Source organism: Amyelois transitella, chromosome 21, assembly GCF_032362555.1.
Source record: "Amyelois transitella isolate CPQ chromosome 21, ilAmyTran1.1, whole genome shotgun sequence".
NCBI lineage: Eukaryota > Metazoa > Arthropoda > Insecta > Lepidoptera > Pyralidae > Amyelois > Amyelois transitella.
This window is the reverse complement of record NC_083524.1, coordinates 1,313,294-1,327,668: the sequence shown is the minus strand read 5'-3', so window position 1 is coordinate 1,327,668 and position 14,375 is coordinate 1,313,294. Positions and strand designations below refer to the sequence as shown.

The 14,375-nt window shown below is 36.4% G+C and overlaps 1 protein-coding gene across 2 annotated transcripts in view; it reads left to right on the top strand.

The window, feature by feature from the left end:
* LOC106143264 (uncharacterized) overlaps positions 1-14,375 on the top strand; it is a 177,551-nt gene continuing 163,176 nt past the window's right edge. For both annotated transcript variants that reach the window (XM_060950172.1, XM_013345309.2), the window contains exon 1: positions 1-669. The gene's annotated coding sequence lies outside the window, so the exon portion shown is untranslated. The remainder of the gene's footprint in view (positions 670-14,375) is intronic.

The following is a 14,375-nucleotide window of genomic DNA, read 5'->3' as shown; positions in this document are numbered from 1 at the left end:
ATTTTATCGTGCTTGTTGTGGTGTGGTGTACAGCTGGCAAACCGTGACTTTAACGAAAACAAACTTGTTTATTTACATTAAAAACTAAGGTTCAAACACGAACAGTCTTATAATTTTACTCCTTAACCCAAAACAAACGTAGTAACTGTGTATGGTAACGTTGAGTGAATTGTATACAAAGTTTTTCTGCTGTTTAAGTTAAACGCCGTGGCAACCTTGCTAAGTTGGGGAGCGCAACAGTTTGTTTCGTGCTCTTCTGGCGTTTTGTTCCTTCGTTTTTGTTGAGGTTATACTCGTTCCGCCAGCATTCAGCCATCGCTTGGGTCAGTCATTCACTGGGTTTTACGGAGCGTTACCGCGTCGCGTCGGTATTATTTCGGAAACTTTTGTGGTGCGTCTATTGCAATCGAAAATGTTGTGAATTCGTATCGAAACTCGGTTTGACATCGAAATTGTGTTGTATAAGTGTATTTTCGGAGTTGTTGTGTGTATGTTTTGCAGTGTAACATAGTGCATTCTTGGTGATTCATCTCAGAACAAGTCTGTTTTTGTCCAGTGGTTTGGCTGTAGGTATTACTCATAAAATTATGTGTACCATCGAAAGTGGCTGGTGAACCTTGGTTCTTGGACTTACCAGGCGGTGATTTTATTATTCTCCGTTTGCAAAAGGTAAGATTTTACTTACATTTTCATGTAACAGTAGGTAGGTATAATAATTATGATTTATATCGTATCGGCAATTTCCAAATAGTATAATTTTAGATTTATGTACCTACCAAAATTTTTGAATCGCTTAATTACGATCTAAATAGTCCTTATCTCTGTAACTAGGTAATCTGTTTTATACACCTATTTGCTGATTAGGTAGAAATTGTAGTTTAATGGTACTAAGCGCTTAATAGTTTAGTAAACAATAAAAAGAACGACAAACGCCGTAGAATTTTTTTCATGCAGGTAGGTATAACTACTTCGATAAAATGTAGGACTAGGATAGTACTTACAAGGCACAATAAGTACCTACCTTGTGTGAGGTAAAGACTGATATAACAGTTTAAAAAAAAATTGTATCATTGTGTAGTTTTAAAGATCCCAGCGTTCATGCCATTCGCCAAACCTTTGGATATTATTTATATATAAGGAATTCCCTCCCCGCATATCTTTTCCCTGATTAGCGTTGCCAAGCTTCCGGATAAAACCGGACTTAGGCTTTTTGATCGCATGTCCGACCAAAATAAACGGTGTCCATCTTTTGTTAAGCTTTTTACATTTTACATACAATTATTTTGTCGTACCTATTAATACTCAGACTAAATCCTCAATAATATTGGGTGTCCGGCTTTTTTAGCCAAATGTCCGGCCAAACTGGCTGGTCTGTCCGGCCATTAGGTTTGGCGACTTGGCAACCCTATCCCCGATACATACAATTTTGGGGTTTTCAAAGGGTAAGTGAATAGGCACTATTTGAGCTTGCATGCACCATTTTAGGCCTTATCTTGCTTACCACCAGGCAGATTGAGGTCAAACGCACTCATATCTATTATTTAAAAAAAAAACATAGGTACATACAAACGTGGAGTTGATTGTTTACAATGTATGTAGTGATAGCGATGGGGTACTTTTTTGGACATTTCCACAGATAGATCTTTAGGTAAACATCAACCTTCCCAAATTCGCCTTTATTACCGTGTCATATACCGTGTTATAGGGTAACTCGATATACGGTTGACTGTATCTTAATAATTAATCTTATCTAGAAACCTGGAATAAATGATTTTTATTTTTATTTTAACCGTACGAACACCGACGATTTTAATAAAATTTCTTTTAAATGTTGTAATTCAAATTGCAAAGCATAATCTTCTAATATAAAATAATTCAATTGAAGGACTAGTTGTTTCCCGCGACTTCGTACGCGTGGAATTAATTAATTCTAGTATTTTTACGCCGTCAGGTGTATGGTATTGTATTTCTGTAGGTAAAATTATTTTTAGTATACAATGTTCTTTTCTTAACATACCTACTAAAACTCGCAACGTAATCTTTTTCAGACCACTGTTATTGTTAAATACTTACTAAAAAAATTTGGACTTCCCGAGTTATAAAGGAACATTAATTAATGAACGTAATCGCTTTAATGGGCAAGCGCCGTCAACTATAAGGCATTTTATTTATAAGATACGGTAAATAAGCGCGTTATCGGCTGCCAATTTCAATCTCATTCCTTAGGGAACCTCGGACGACCATCATTTTCGAACAATGAACCTTAATCCCTCAGGAACCATTCACCCTGCATTATTTGTTCGATTTTAGAAATGGCCTATTTGATGCTATTGATTGTCGACAGTATTGCGATGAGTCTGGTTCCCGGCACTAATGTTTGGGACTACTCTATCTTTCCCATGGATGGCGTAAAAGGCGACTAAGGGATAGGCTAAAGAACTTGGGGTCTATATGTTAGGTGATGGACCAGAAACCTGCCACTATTTGAATCTCAATCTCATGTTTAAACCATAGAGCTGAACAGTTATCAAGATTATTAACTTGTCTAGTCTTGAGATGATAAAGACGTGATTATAACTCAATCGCAAACATAGCAGAAATTCCTAAAATTGTATTGATCGATACAACCAACAAAAAAAATATATTATATATATCTTTTTAAACAAATATCATACTCTGCCAAAATAATCTTATCTCATAAAATATTCCGCGGAGCATTAAATCATCATTTTTAGAAAAACAACATTAAATCATAATTTTATATATGCATTTCCTTCAGTACTCCGAACAACTAATCTACATAATGCAACTTACGACCGCACGTGGGGTGCAAACTTGCTAAAGAAAAAGTCACTTTTGTAGGGTTGGGGCGACATGAGGCTGATAAATAGAAATAAATAAGAGCGTCGTGTGGTTCCCGGCACCAATAGGAAAAAAGAATAGGACTACTACATCACTTTCCCATGAATGTCGTTAAAGGCGACTAATGGAAAGGCTTAGGTATATACTTGGGATTCTTTTAGGCGATGGGCTAGCAACCTGTCAGTATTTGAATCTCTATTCTGTCATTAAGCTAAACAGCTGAACGTGGCCTATCAGTCTTTTGAAGACTCTTCTTTTGAAGAACTTTAGTCTTGTTTATTCTATTTTAAATCCGTTATTGTACACAAGGGAACGCCCGCGGCTCCATCCGCGTGAAAAGAAAGGTGCCTACGTCAAATTTCAAATCTCTTGAATATTTGGTTAGGGCCGTGCCCTCTTTGGTATAATACTTTTTATATACTGAAAAACATATACACATATTGTCTTTATTATAAGGCATATTTTGACTAGATCTAACGGGAGATATAGTCACAACTAACGACTTTTAGTCAAACTCAAAGTTAAGGTTGTATGGCCGAACTAGCTGTGCCCGCGACTTCGTCCCAGTGGAATAGTTATTTCGGGCATCTTTGAAGCCCTCAAGGATGAATAATTTACCACGTTTTTTACACATTTTCCATTATTTCATTGCTCCTAATAGTTGCAGCGTAATCTTATATAGCCTAAAGCCTTCCTCAATAAATGGTCTATTCTACACAAAAAGAATTTTTCAATTCGAACCACTACTGGTAGAATTGAAAAATTCAATGATGCCCGAAATAACTATTCCACAGGGACGAAGTCACGGGCACAGCTAAGTAGTTCGGTCATATAGTTCCTGATATTAGCGTGTTCAAACAAACAAACTCTTCAGTTTTAGCTATAAAGTAAAAAAAAAACCAAGAAAATAGCCTTTCGGCCGTCATGGCAACCAAACTTCGCAACCAGTTGAGAAAAAGACATTTTCATTCTTTGTCGGCAACCAGTTATGAATAAAGATTTTTTTTTCTTTATAAGCAACTAGTTGCCAACAAGGAATTTCTCAAAAACACTAGTTGCAGTATAAGAATTTAATTTCTTCTTACGCAACAATGTAGTAATGTCCTCATCGAATACAAACACTGATCAATAAGTACATAGATTTCGTACTAGCTGTAGCCCGTGACTTCGTGAACGCTCAAACCACTACCTACACCACGGAGGCGGTTATTGTCCCTGTTATATTAAAACAAATATATTTTAATAGTGTTCATTTATTTATATTAACTGAGTGACTTAAACCGCTAAAACGAAATTGCAAAAGGGCTAATAATCTCCAAACAGTGACCAACAGATATCTTTTTTTCTACTAATTCACTCAACGCCTGGTCAATCTCCTCGTCAATTGCCTTATACTCTTTATTCTTTTTACTTTTAATATTTAAATCATAAGATTTATATTCTGTTGACAGAATATCCAATAATTGTGGCAACGTTGGATATTTTCTTCCAATATATCTATTAATTTTCGCATGCCATCCTTCAAGGCTATTATTAGTTCTTATATTTTCGTTACCACAAGAGCAAGACATCATCATTTCCCTTTCGGCCGTCATGGCAACCAAACTTCGCAACCAGTTGAGAAAAAGACATTTTCATTCTTTGTCGGCAACCAGTTATGAATAAAGATTTTTTTTTCTTTATAAGCAACTAGTTGCCAACAAGGAATTTCTCAAAAACACTAGTTGCAGTATAAGAATTTAATTTCTTCTTACGCAACAATGTAGTAATGTCCTCATCGAATACAAACACTGATCAATAAGTACATAGATTTCGTACTAGCTGTAGCCCGTGACTTCGAAGTAGAAGTCGAATTAATAATTATTTTAAACAAGACAACTGGCAACCCTAAGTTTCGGCGTGGTTTTGGCAAAAAATCTCGACTGTAGGTATGCAAATTCTGGCCCGAATTCTAACTGCCGTTCGTAAAATCGACTCTTGAACACGTTCGGAGTAGGCACTTGCAGGGAGATACCAATCTCTTGTTGACATCGTGATGAACGTGTTATATGAAGCTGTCAATAGAGAGTACTGAGAAGTCATTTTGAGAGTTGGACGCAAAAAAAATTATCGTTTATTTATTATTAAATACTGAAGGGTTTGCCGTGTGGTTCTTCGATCTAATTAATAATCTAAATTAATAACGATCTAATTAGTTCTACATTCATTCATGTTTTTTTATGTAGACAACGTGCATTCGTCCACGATTTAGATTTAAGAGATCTATGTATATTTGTAAATTGACGTCCGATGAAAATGCTGCAGTGTAGTTTGTTCCGCCACTTCTTCTACACATGCGCTTTGGAAGCGGTAGTAGTTATAATTAGATTTAAGTTATGTGACGTCAATAAGTGATACCTTGTATCCAATTTTGAAAATAAATCTATTCTATTCTAATACCAATGGGGGATAGGTTTATCTGCTTCTAATTGGGTCTATTCAAGGTCGCTCAAAACTTGCATGAAAAGAGATACGACATTGGATGAAGCGAAAGAAGTATGCAGGGATCGAGGCAAGAAAATAATCGGGTTTATCTGCGCCCGACTGTACTTAATTATAATTTCAATTAATAGTACAAGAACATACGCGGAAAACTGTTCGTATATATCCCCTTAGGGCAATTTGATATGCCTCAAAGGATGTTATGATCTTAAGATAAAGAGTAGAATCCAACCATTATATTATTTTTTGGAGGCTTGTAAACTTGGGATTCTTCATTTAGGCGATGGGCTAGCAACATATCACTATTTGAATCTCAATTTTATCATTGAGCCAAACAGCTGAACGTGGCCTATCTCGTTTCAAGACGGTCGGCTCTGTCTACCCCGCAAGGCAAAAATATATTTTAAGGCTTAAACCTATGGATTTTAGAAAAGCAGTTGGTGATGAAATAATGGTGATATATTATTCAGTAGTGTGATTTTGACCCACTCAGACTTGGAATTTGAAGAAAAATAATAGTGGAAAGCTTTAATCACCAAACTTGTCTTCTTTGTTATTAATGTGTGTGTGTTATGTGGCTACATATACATATAGTCCCGTCTATATCACTTGCGGGGTTGACAGAGGGAACAGTCTTGAAAAGACAGATTAGCCACGTTCATAATGGAGTCGAGATTCAAATAGTGACAGGTTGCTAGCCCATCGCCTACAAGATTAATCCCAAGTTTATTAGCCTATCCCTTAGTTGCCTTTTACGACATCCACGGAAACGATATGGAGTGGTCCTATTATTCTGTCTATCTGTGCCCGGAACCACACGGCACGGTTTTGTGGCTACGTAAAAAAAAATATCTATCTGTCTATTGTAACCAGAGGGTTTAGTGCGTCGAGCAAGTAATCACGAATTTGTATGGAATTGCATTAGTGCCATCGCGTCACCGCTAGATGGCGCTGATCAAATCGCAAAAAAGTTCGCGTTTATTTGCTTGACGCGTTTGATAAAGTAAAACTCGCACTAACCCCTCGATCGTCTTACCCATACGTCATTAAGTTTAAACACTTCAAGTGTAACTATTTGTAATTTTAAACACCGGAATTTTTCCACATTCAAAGCAATCTGAGTTCGCAACTAGCTACTCGTATTAAATTTAAAGTGACCTTATCATTGTGACTTTCCCGGACATTTTGTACTGCGAAATTTCCATAGCGTGAATTTATTTCACTTCGAAACTAGCTTTTAACTTTTTACAAGCGACATCTTAGGAAATGCATTTAATTTTACTTTTTTAAAAGCAGTGATGCTCCGTCGTTTTAAGTTATAATTTGTTAAAAATTTTCTTAGATGGTACCTGGTTTTTTTTTTTAAATTTCTGACCTTTGATTTTTTGTACCTGAAGTTGACAAAAAGAACTCAAAAGCTTGGAATTTAATGAGATTTACCATATACATAGATTTGGTTTACACGTGTTTATGAGAGATGGCAGTTATGCTGTATGATTGAAAATTGTCAGTTGAAGAGTTGTTTGTTGTCTATCCCTAAGTCGCCTCTTACGACATCCATAATAAAGAGATGGAGAGGTTCTATTCATTTTTCTATTGGTGAACCACACGGCACATATAAAAAATTGTACCATTAATATTCATTATAGTTAAACTAGCTGTGCCCGCGACTTCCCTCAAGGATGAATAATTTTCCCGGATATTTTTCACATTCTCTATTATTTCTTCGCTCCTAATAGTTGCAGCGTGATGTTATACCTATAGCCTAAAGCCTTCCTGACCAGTAGTAACCAGTAGTTCTTGAGATTAGCCCGTTTAAACAAACAAACAAATACTTCAGCTTTATAATATTGGTATAGATTATAAAAGTAATAGAATAAGAGTTTTTATGGGCAAGTATTTTAGAGTGTGTACGTGTGATTAGTATGACTATTACCACATTATTAGTAAACGAATAGGAACGCACCATCTCTTTCCCATGGATATCGTTAAATCCTACGCCTAAGGGCTTATAAACTTAGAATTCTTCTTTTAGACGAAGTATTAGCAATATATTACTATTTTAACCATTACTAGCTTCCGCCCACGACTCCGTCCGCGCGGATGTCGGTCTTCGCGTGGATGGTTTATTTCTCCATTTTGAGTAACTCTGACAATGACATCTTATCATTATTTGTCATCAATCATTTTATTTTATTATTATTTGAATCTCATTACCATCCAGGCGTTATTATTTTTTTATGAGCATCGAACCCACGACTCGTCTTTGTAGGTCGTCTCGATGTCAATTTGTTTACGAGCCACTTGCTATGATAAAACGAGACGTAGGTCTACTTATTGGAAATTAATTGGTAAAACATCATTAGCGCGAGTAAATGTGCTTTATCGACAACTTATTATCACTGCATGAAAATATTTGTATAAGTAGGTGCTTTTGAAAACAACAGTGGAATGATTAATTTATATATATATGTCACATGATTTAACCGTAAGACACAGTAAATTTATCAATTTACTAAAATACATACGTTAAATAATACATTTCAAATACCGTTTGTTATATTTCCAAAGTTGATCAAATACCGTGCCGTGTGGTTCCCGGCACCAATACAAAAAAAGAATAGGACCACTCCATCTCTTTCCCATGGATGTCGTAAAAGGCGACTAAGGGATAGGCTTGTATTATGCGATCCTTTTTTTAGGCGATGGGCTAGCAACCTGTCACTATTTGGATCACAATTCCATCATTAAGCCGAGCAGCTGAACGTGGCCATTCAGTCTTTTCGGGACTATTGGCTCTGTCTACCCCGTAAGGGATATAGACGTGACTATATGTATGTATGTATGTATGTTGATCAACTACCTAGAAAATTGATCAACATACAAGTCTTGTTATTTTCTGGTGACATATACATAATGACGACTTTAATTACGGGGTAGACAGAGCCAACAGTCTTGAAAAGGCTATGACCACGTTTAGGTAGCGTCAGGTTTCTAGCCCATATTAACGAAGAATCTCTAGTTTAATGCCTTTCCCTTGATTGACTTTTACTATCATCTCATCATAGTAGTTAACCCGTGAATAGGTAACAAACAAACAAACTTGCTTTCGCATTCATAATTTTAGTTGGGATAATTTATTGCTAATTATTTATTAATTGATAATTTATTTTACCGTCGAGCTTGCATGAAGTGAGTTATGAATGTGGATGAAGCGAGGGAAATATGCAGAGATCGTGGCAAGTGGAAAGAGGTAGTCTCTGCCTACCCCTCCGGGAAAGAGGCGTGATTTTATGTATTGTATGTATTGGGATGAAACAAAACACAGTAAGTACAGAAACACAGCCACCACAATAAGACGTTTCTAGCGGTACGTACTGACAGTGACAGATGGAGGCAGTTAATTTGGCTTCCAATTCAGCTGGAGCCGAGGATGTAAAGTTTTATTGCCGAGATTGTGACGGAAGGTCGTGGGTTAATGGGTTTTTAATAAAGAAACAGCGTTTTATACTTATTTTGGGTGTAAGTCTGTCTGTAACGTTTAGGCGGCTGAACAGGTTATCCAATTTTGATTGAATTTTGTAAGTAAAGCAATAAATTTTCTGAGGTCAAATAGGTATTTAAAGTAACATATATAGAATTTCTCGCGTAAATGCTTAAATCCAATCAGAAAAATGCTACTTAAATTATTACCTGACCGGGTATCAAACCCAAAACTTCAGCATCGCAGGCCAGATCGTTTCCACTGCGTCAAAGAGGCAGTCATCTATGAACACTAAAACGTATACTTACAATATGATACGCGTCAATGACCTGGTTTCGCGCCTATTCATGCACTAATAATGCGCTTTATTGCGTTGATGGCTCAATTAACATAACTCCTGAATCCTACATCGTTTTAATCAAACTCAAGGCTGTAACATCGGTAAAGGCAGCTATCCACTGCTAAGCACGGATATTTGACCCATCTGTTAAGTTAAAACAGATGTTTTTAAATGAAATACTAGATGACGTTCGCGACTCCGGTCGGGTAAAATGGAAAATCAAGAATTTTAGGAATTCCTAGACATGAACATAAAGAACCTGCACGCTCAAATTTCAAGTCTAGATCGAGCGGTTTGGGCTGTGCATTGATATGTCAGTCAGTCATTTAATATAAATATAATAAATAAATATATACAGGGCAAATTACACAGATTGTATATGGAATACATAAACATCAGAAAAAATATCCAAGACCCAGAAAATGTAATCTAATTTTAAATATGAGGTACCCTAGTATAGCTTATTCTACGCAGCCATGGAGTAACAACCTAACACGTACGGCCTACTTTGCTCGTAAAAACTTTGAGTTTGCGACTTGACTTAATTCGTTTTCAGACAGATTTCCGTAAGTACGGATTAAGTACAGTCCGTATCGGTACCTCCGGCTTGTGAAACACATCGGGTCTTAAAAGGAGGTTCTTATAAGAGTTTTCAGGCGTTGAACCGCCAAATAATTATTGGAAAAATAATAAACTTGGGATTCTTCTTTTAATCGATGGGCTAGCAACCTGTCACTATTCGAATCTTAATTTTATCATCAAGCCAAAAAGCTGAACGTGGCCTACCAGTATTTTGGCCTAGTGTACTTTTTGTTATTTCAGGACTGTTGGCTCCGTCTACCCGGCAAGAGATATAGACGTAACTACATATATGTATGTACGTGGTTATAATAAACAATATTCTAGTCTAGTAAACTACTGTATCCGAAGTGATATACTTAGACCTCATCTTGTTTACCATAGAGCAGATTGAGGTCAAAGGTACTCTTACTTAAATTTACAGCACCATAGTATCACCAAAAGATAAATAAACTCATAAATAATGTAGGTTCAATATTGGGGAAGGCAAGAATTATTGTTGCTAAAACGTAATAATTTGCAATTAATTTCCTTTTCAGATCGTAAAATATCAATTAAAATATACAATGAGGAGTATTATTATCTCCCTGGTCGAGTGTTTCACATTGGGCGAGTAGACTGGTAAGCAGTCGAGTCGATTCCGAAAACTGAGAGAAGAACTGTAAAAAAACAGCAGAAGGGCATGCCGATGGACGACACTCAGTTTGGTTGTAATCAACTTACATACATATAATCACGTCTATATCCCTTGGGGGTAGACAGCTAAAAGTCTTGAAAAGACTGATATGCCACGTTCAGCTGTTTGGTTTATTCATAGAATTGAGTATTGTAATCAACATTTTTCCAAATATGTTTAGGATTATAATTCTTTAAGTTTAACAAGTTATCGCCCTATTAGTAAGTACATTGTGTTTACAAAAGATAAATTAACTCATAAAAGATCTTTGTCTCTCTCATCTCTGCCTGTTCCCAGTTGCACCCTCCACAGAAGTGTTTCGGGGCCCGGGGTCCGCCTTCCGACTTTTCTCTCTCCACTTGGTCGGTTTTCAGCGTCCCTAAATACTACAGAGATCATAATTGATTATTTGAAGTATTTAACTTAAAAAGCGAATTTTGGTTACTGATCTAATTATTGTAGATAAGAAATGTAATTTTTTTAACAAATTTCGCAAAAATAAAAATATATCTAGCAACTCGATCAATGTGAATTAGTGTATTATCTTTATGTACCTCACTGAATATTTTTGCATCCGCAAAAGCGGGTATTATGACGGGATTTAAATTTCAACGGGAACAATGTTAAGATGCATCTCGGGATATAAATCGCAGTAGGTACTTTTGCTGCATCGGATTAACTTAGAATTGTAGCGTTGTTCGCAATCGTAAAGTTGTATGAGTGGATTATTTTTACTTTGAATACGTTTTGTGCAACATACATTCACATTTCTATCCAATAAAGATATTTTAAACAAACATATAATCTTTTCAGATTAGATCTAGTCTATATCCCTTGCGGGGAGGACAGAGCTTCAAGTCTTAAAAAGAAAGAGCACGTTCAATTGTTTAGCGATGGTATTGATACTCAAATACTGACAGGTTGTTAGACCGTCACCAAAAAGAAGAATCTCAATTTTTTTAGCCTATCCCGTATTTGCCCTTTACGACATCCATGGGAAATAGTTTCTATTCTTAAGTGTCGGGAACTATACGGCACTGAAAACATAGAAGAAAACTTTTATTTCAGTTTAATAAAACTCATAAGGCGTATGTAACTTACCGTATTCCTGAAGCGGTTTCGTTCATAAAGATGATAAACTGACCAATATTTGCTCCCGTTTGTATTAAAATCTTTCCAATGGTCCTTCGAGCCGGATAACACATTTTACGGGGGTGTACAGCTGGGAATCGCGGCATTATGAGCCCGTCCCTCCAAATTACCTAGAAAGGGCCTTCAGACAAAATTCATTTCATTATTATTAATAGTACCTGCGCCGTTCCGCGTAATTATGTTTATTTTTCCCAATTTTTAGACACCTTTCCCACGATAACATTCAGCGCACAATTTGAATTTTATTCTGCATAGCAATTGGGACCTCTTTCGTATAAATAAATATGCAAATATACATACGGCTTCCTGATGGAATAGAAATTGGAAGATATAGAAAAGACTTCTGAATCAGGTTATCAGTTGACTGTGAAATACCTTTTGACCTTATGGAGATATCTTCGTATTATTGACGTTGAAGACTCGGTCAAAAAACTGTAGTGAACTAATAAAGCATAATATATATATTACTAGAGGCCGCCCGCGACTTCGTCCGCATGGAAACCCTATCAATCCCGCGGGAACTCTGGGATAAAAAGTAGCCTATGTGTTATTCTGGGTCTTCAGCTACCTACATACCAAATTTCATGGTAATCGGTTCAGTAGTTTTTGCGTGAAAGAGTAACAAACATCCATACATCCATACAAACTTTCGCCTTTATAATAGTAGTAGGATTTTGTATTTGATATAAATTTTATTATATTTAATTTACTTCATTGAAATTTAATTTATTGAAATTTAGTTATTAGTTTAACATTAAAGACACTTTTACACGTCATTTATGACTAGTAAAAGTGCCTTAAATGTTAATTAAAATTTTTGGCAACGAGATTTTGGTATGACTATGATTTTTCATAATCAAAACCACGATGTTGAGTGCATTTTTAATAAAAATTAGTATAAATTATCTGCTACCTACGTTTACTCACTTTCAACTTTGCATAATTACGGCTATTCAGAGTCCCTTTTTGTTTACGAGCCCTCGTCGGGACCAACAAAAGCCAACTTTAGTAATTATGACCGCGATATCAGATTAATTTTACCTTTTATTGAATAATAGGGAGAGCCCTGGGGGCAAAGCTAGTGTTTTTACATACATACATACATAAACTCACGCCTCTTTTCCGGAGGGGTAGGCAGAGACTACCTCTTTCCACTTGCCACGATCCCTGCATACTTCCTTTGCTTCATCCACATTCATAACTCTCTTCATGCAAGCTCGGCGGTTTCGGACACTTTTGACCTGACCCTTCACCAGGACGTCCTTAATTTGATCAAGATATGTTCGTCTAGGTCTTCCCACCCCGACCTTTCCCTCCACACTCTCCTTGTATATCTGCTTAGTCAACCTGTTTTCATTCATCCTCTCCACATGACCGAACCATCTCAACATACCCTTTTCTATTCCTGTAACTACATCTTCTTTCACATCACAACATTCCCTTATCACGCTGTTCCTTATCCGGTCACTCAATTTCACACCCAACGTACTCCTTAACGCTAGTGTTTTTCAGTTTTCCTATTCAAGGAAGAAGTTTTTGGGTCAGAGGTTTTGATGGCTTGTTGACAGTTTTAGTTTGTTGGGAGCTGACCGCGCCTTTGAGCCAAGTGCCTAACAGAATAAGGTCATAATTACTTTAAAATATCCGTCGTTATCCCTCGCGGGGTAGACGGATTACAATCTTGAAAAGACTGATATGCCACATTCGGCTGTATGGATAAATGATAAAATGAAAAGGAATTGAATGTATTAATTTCACTCACTGTAGTCTTGGTTGAAATTTACTTCCAAGTAGACATCAGTGGTGACCATAATGGTATCTAAATTTTAAAAAAAATTCTCTATATAAATTCTGTTTATCCGGAAATTTGATTAGTTAAGTTTTTTTTTTCCTGTGTGCCGTGTGGTTCCCGGCACCAATACAAAAAAGAATAGGACCACTCCATCTCTTTCCCATGGATGTCGTAAAAGGCGACTATGGGATAGGCTTAGAAACTTGGGATTCTTTTTTTAGGCGATGGGCTAGCAACATATCACTATTTGAATCTCAATTCTATCATTAAGCCAAATAGCTGAACGTGGCCATTCAGTCCTTTCAAGACTGTTGGCTCTGTCTACCCCGCAAGGGATATAGACGTGACCATATGTATGTATGTTTTTTTTCCTTTTACAAATAAAAAATCTAGACATTTTTTTTTGTTAAAGTCATAAAATTAAACTAAGGAAGCAAAGGATGAGTTACTTCCAGAGATTCCGAGTCGCGCCCTCGGGAGCCGTTGCGATGCAGAAATGAATTTTGTTTACGTAGATCCACTTTTATTCAACTACCCTACAATAGTTTACTGGCTCCCGTGTGCTGTAAAATTTCTGAACTGCTAGTAGTTTGTCTTGGATAAATTTTATGTCTCAGTAAAGTTTAAGTTGTGTAAGACTCTTCTGCCGTGTGGTTACCGGCACCAATAGGTAAAGAATAGGTACATTCAATCCCTTTCTCAGGGATGTCGTATATTTGTAAATTGATATATTTGCCACCATGTTAGTTCACCTTAACCCTTATTTATTGCTATTGCTATGCTATTGCATTCAAGGCCTTCTTTATGTCGACTTCCGAACGATCACGAGAATATATGCTAATTCTCCATAATGTGTGATAACTCAAGACCTTTTAAGGTGGTTGAAGGTAACTTTTGATTTATTACTTCCTTTTAAATCAATCATTGGTACGAGTAGTTTGCACACGTCATAACATACGCAAATTAGCCTTTTAAAGTAGTAAGTACTTACCTTGCGTAAATTGGAAGG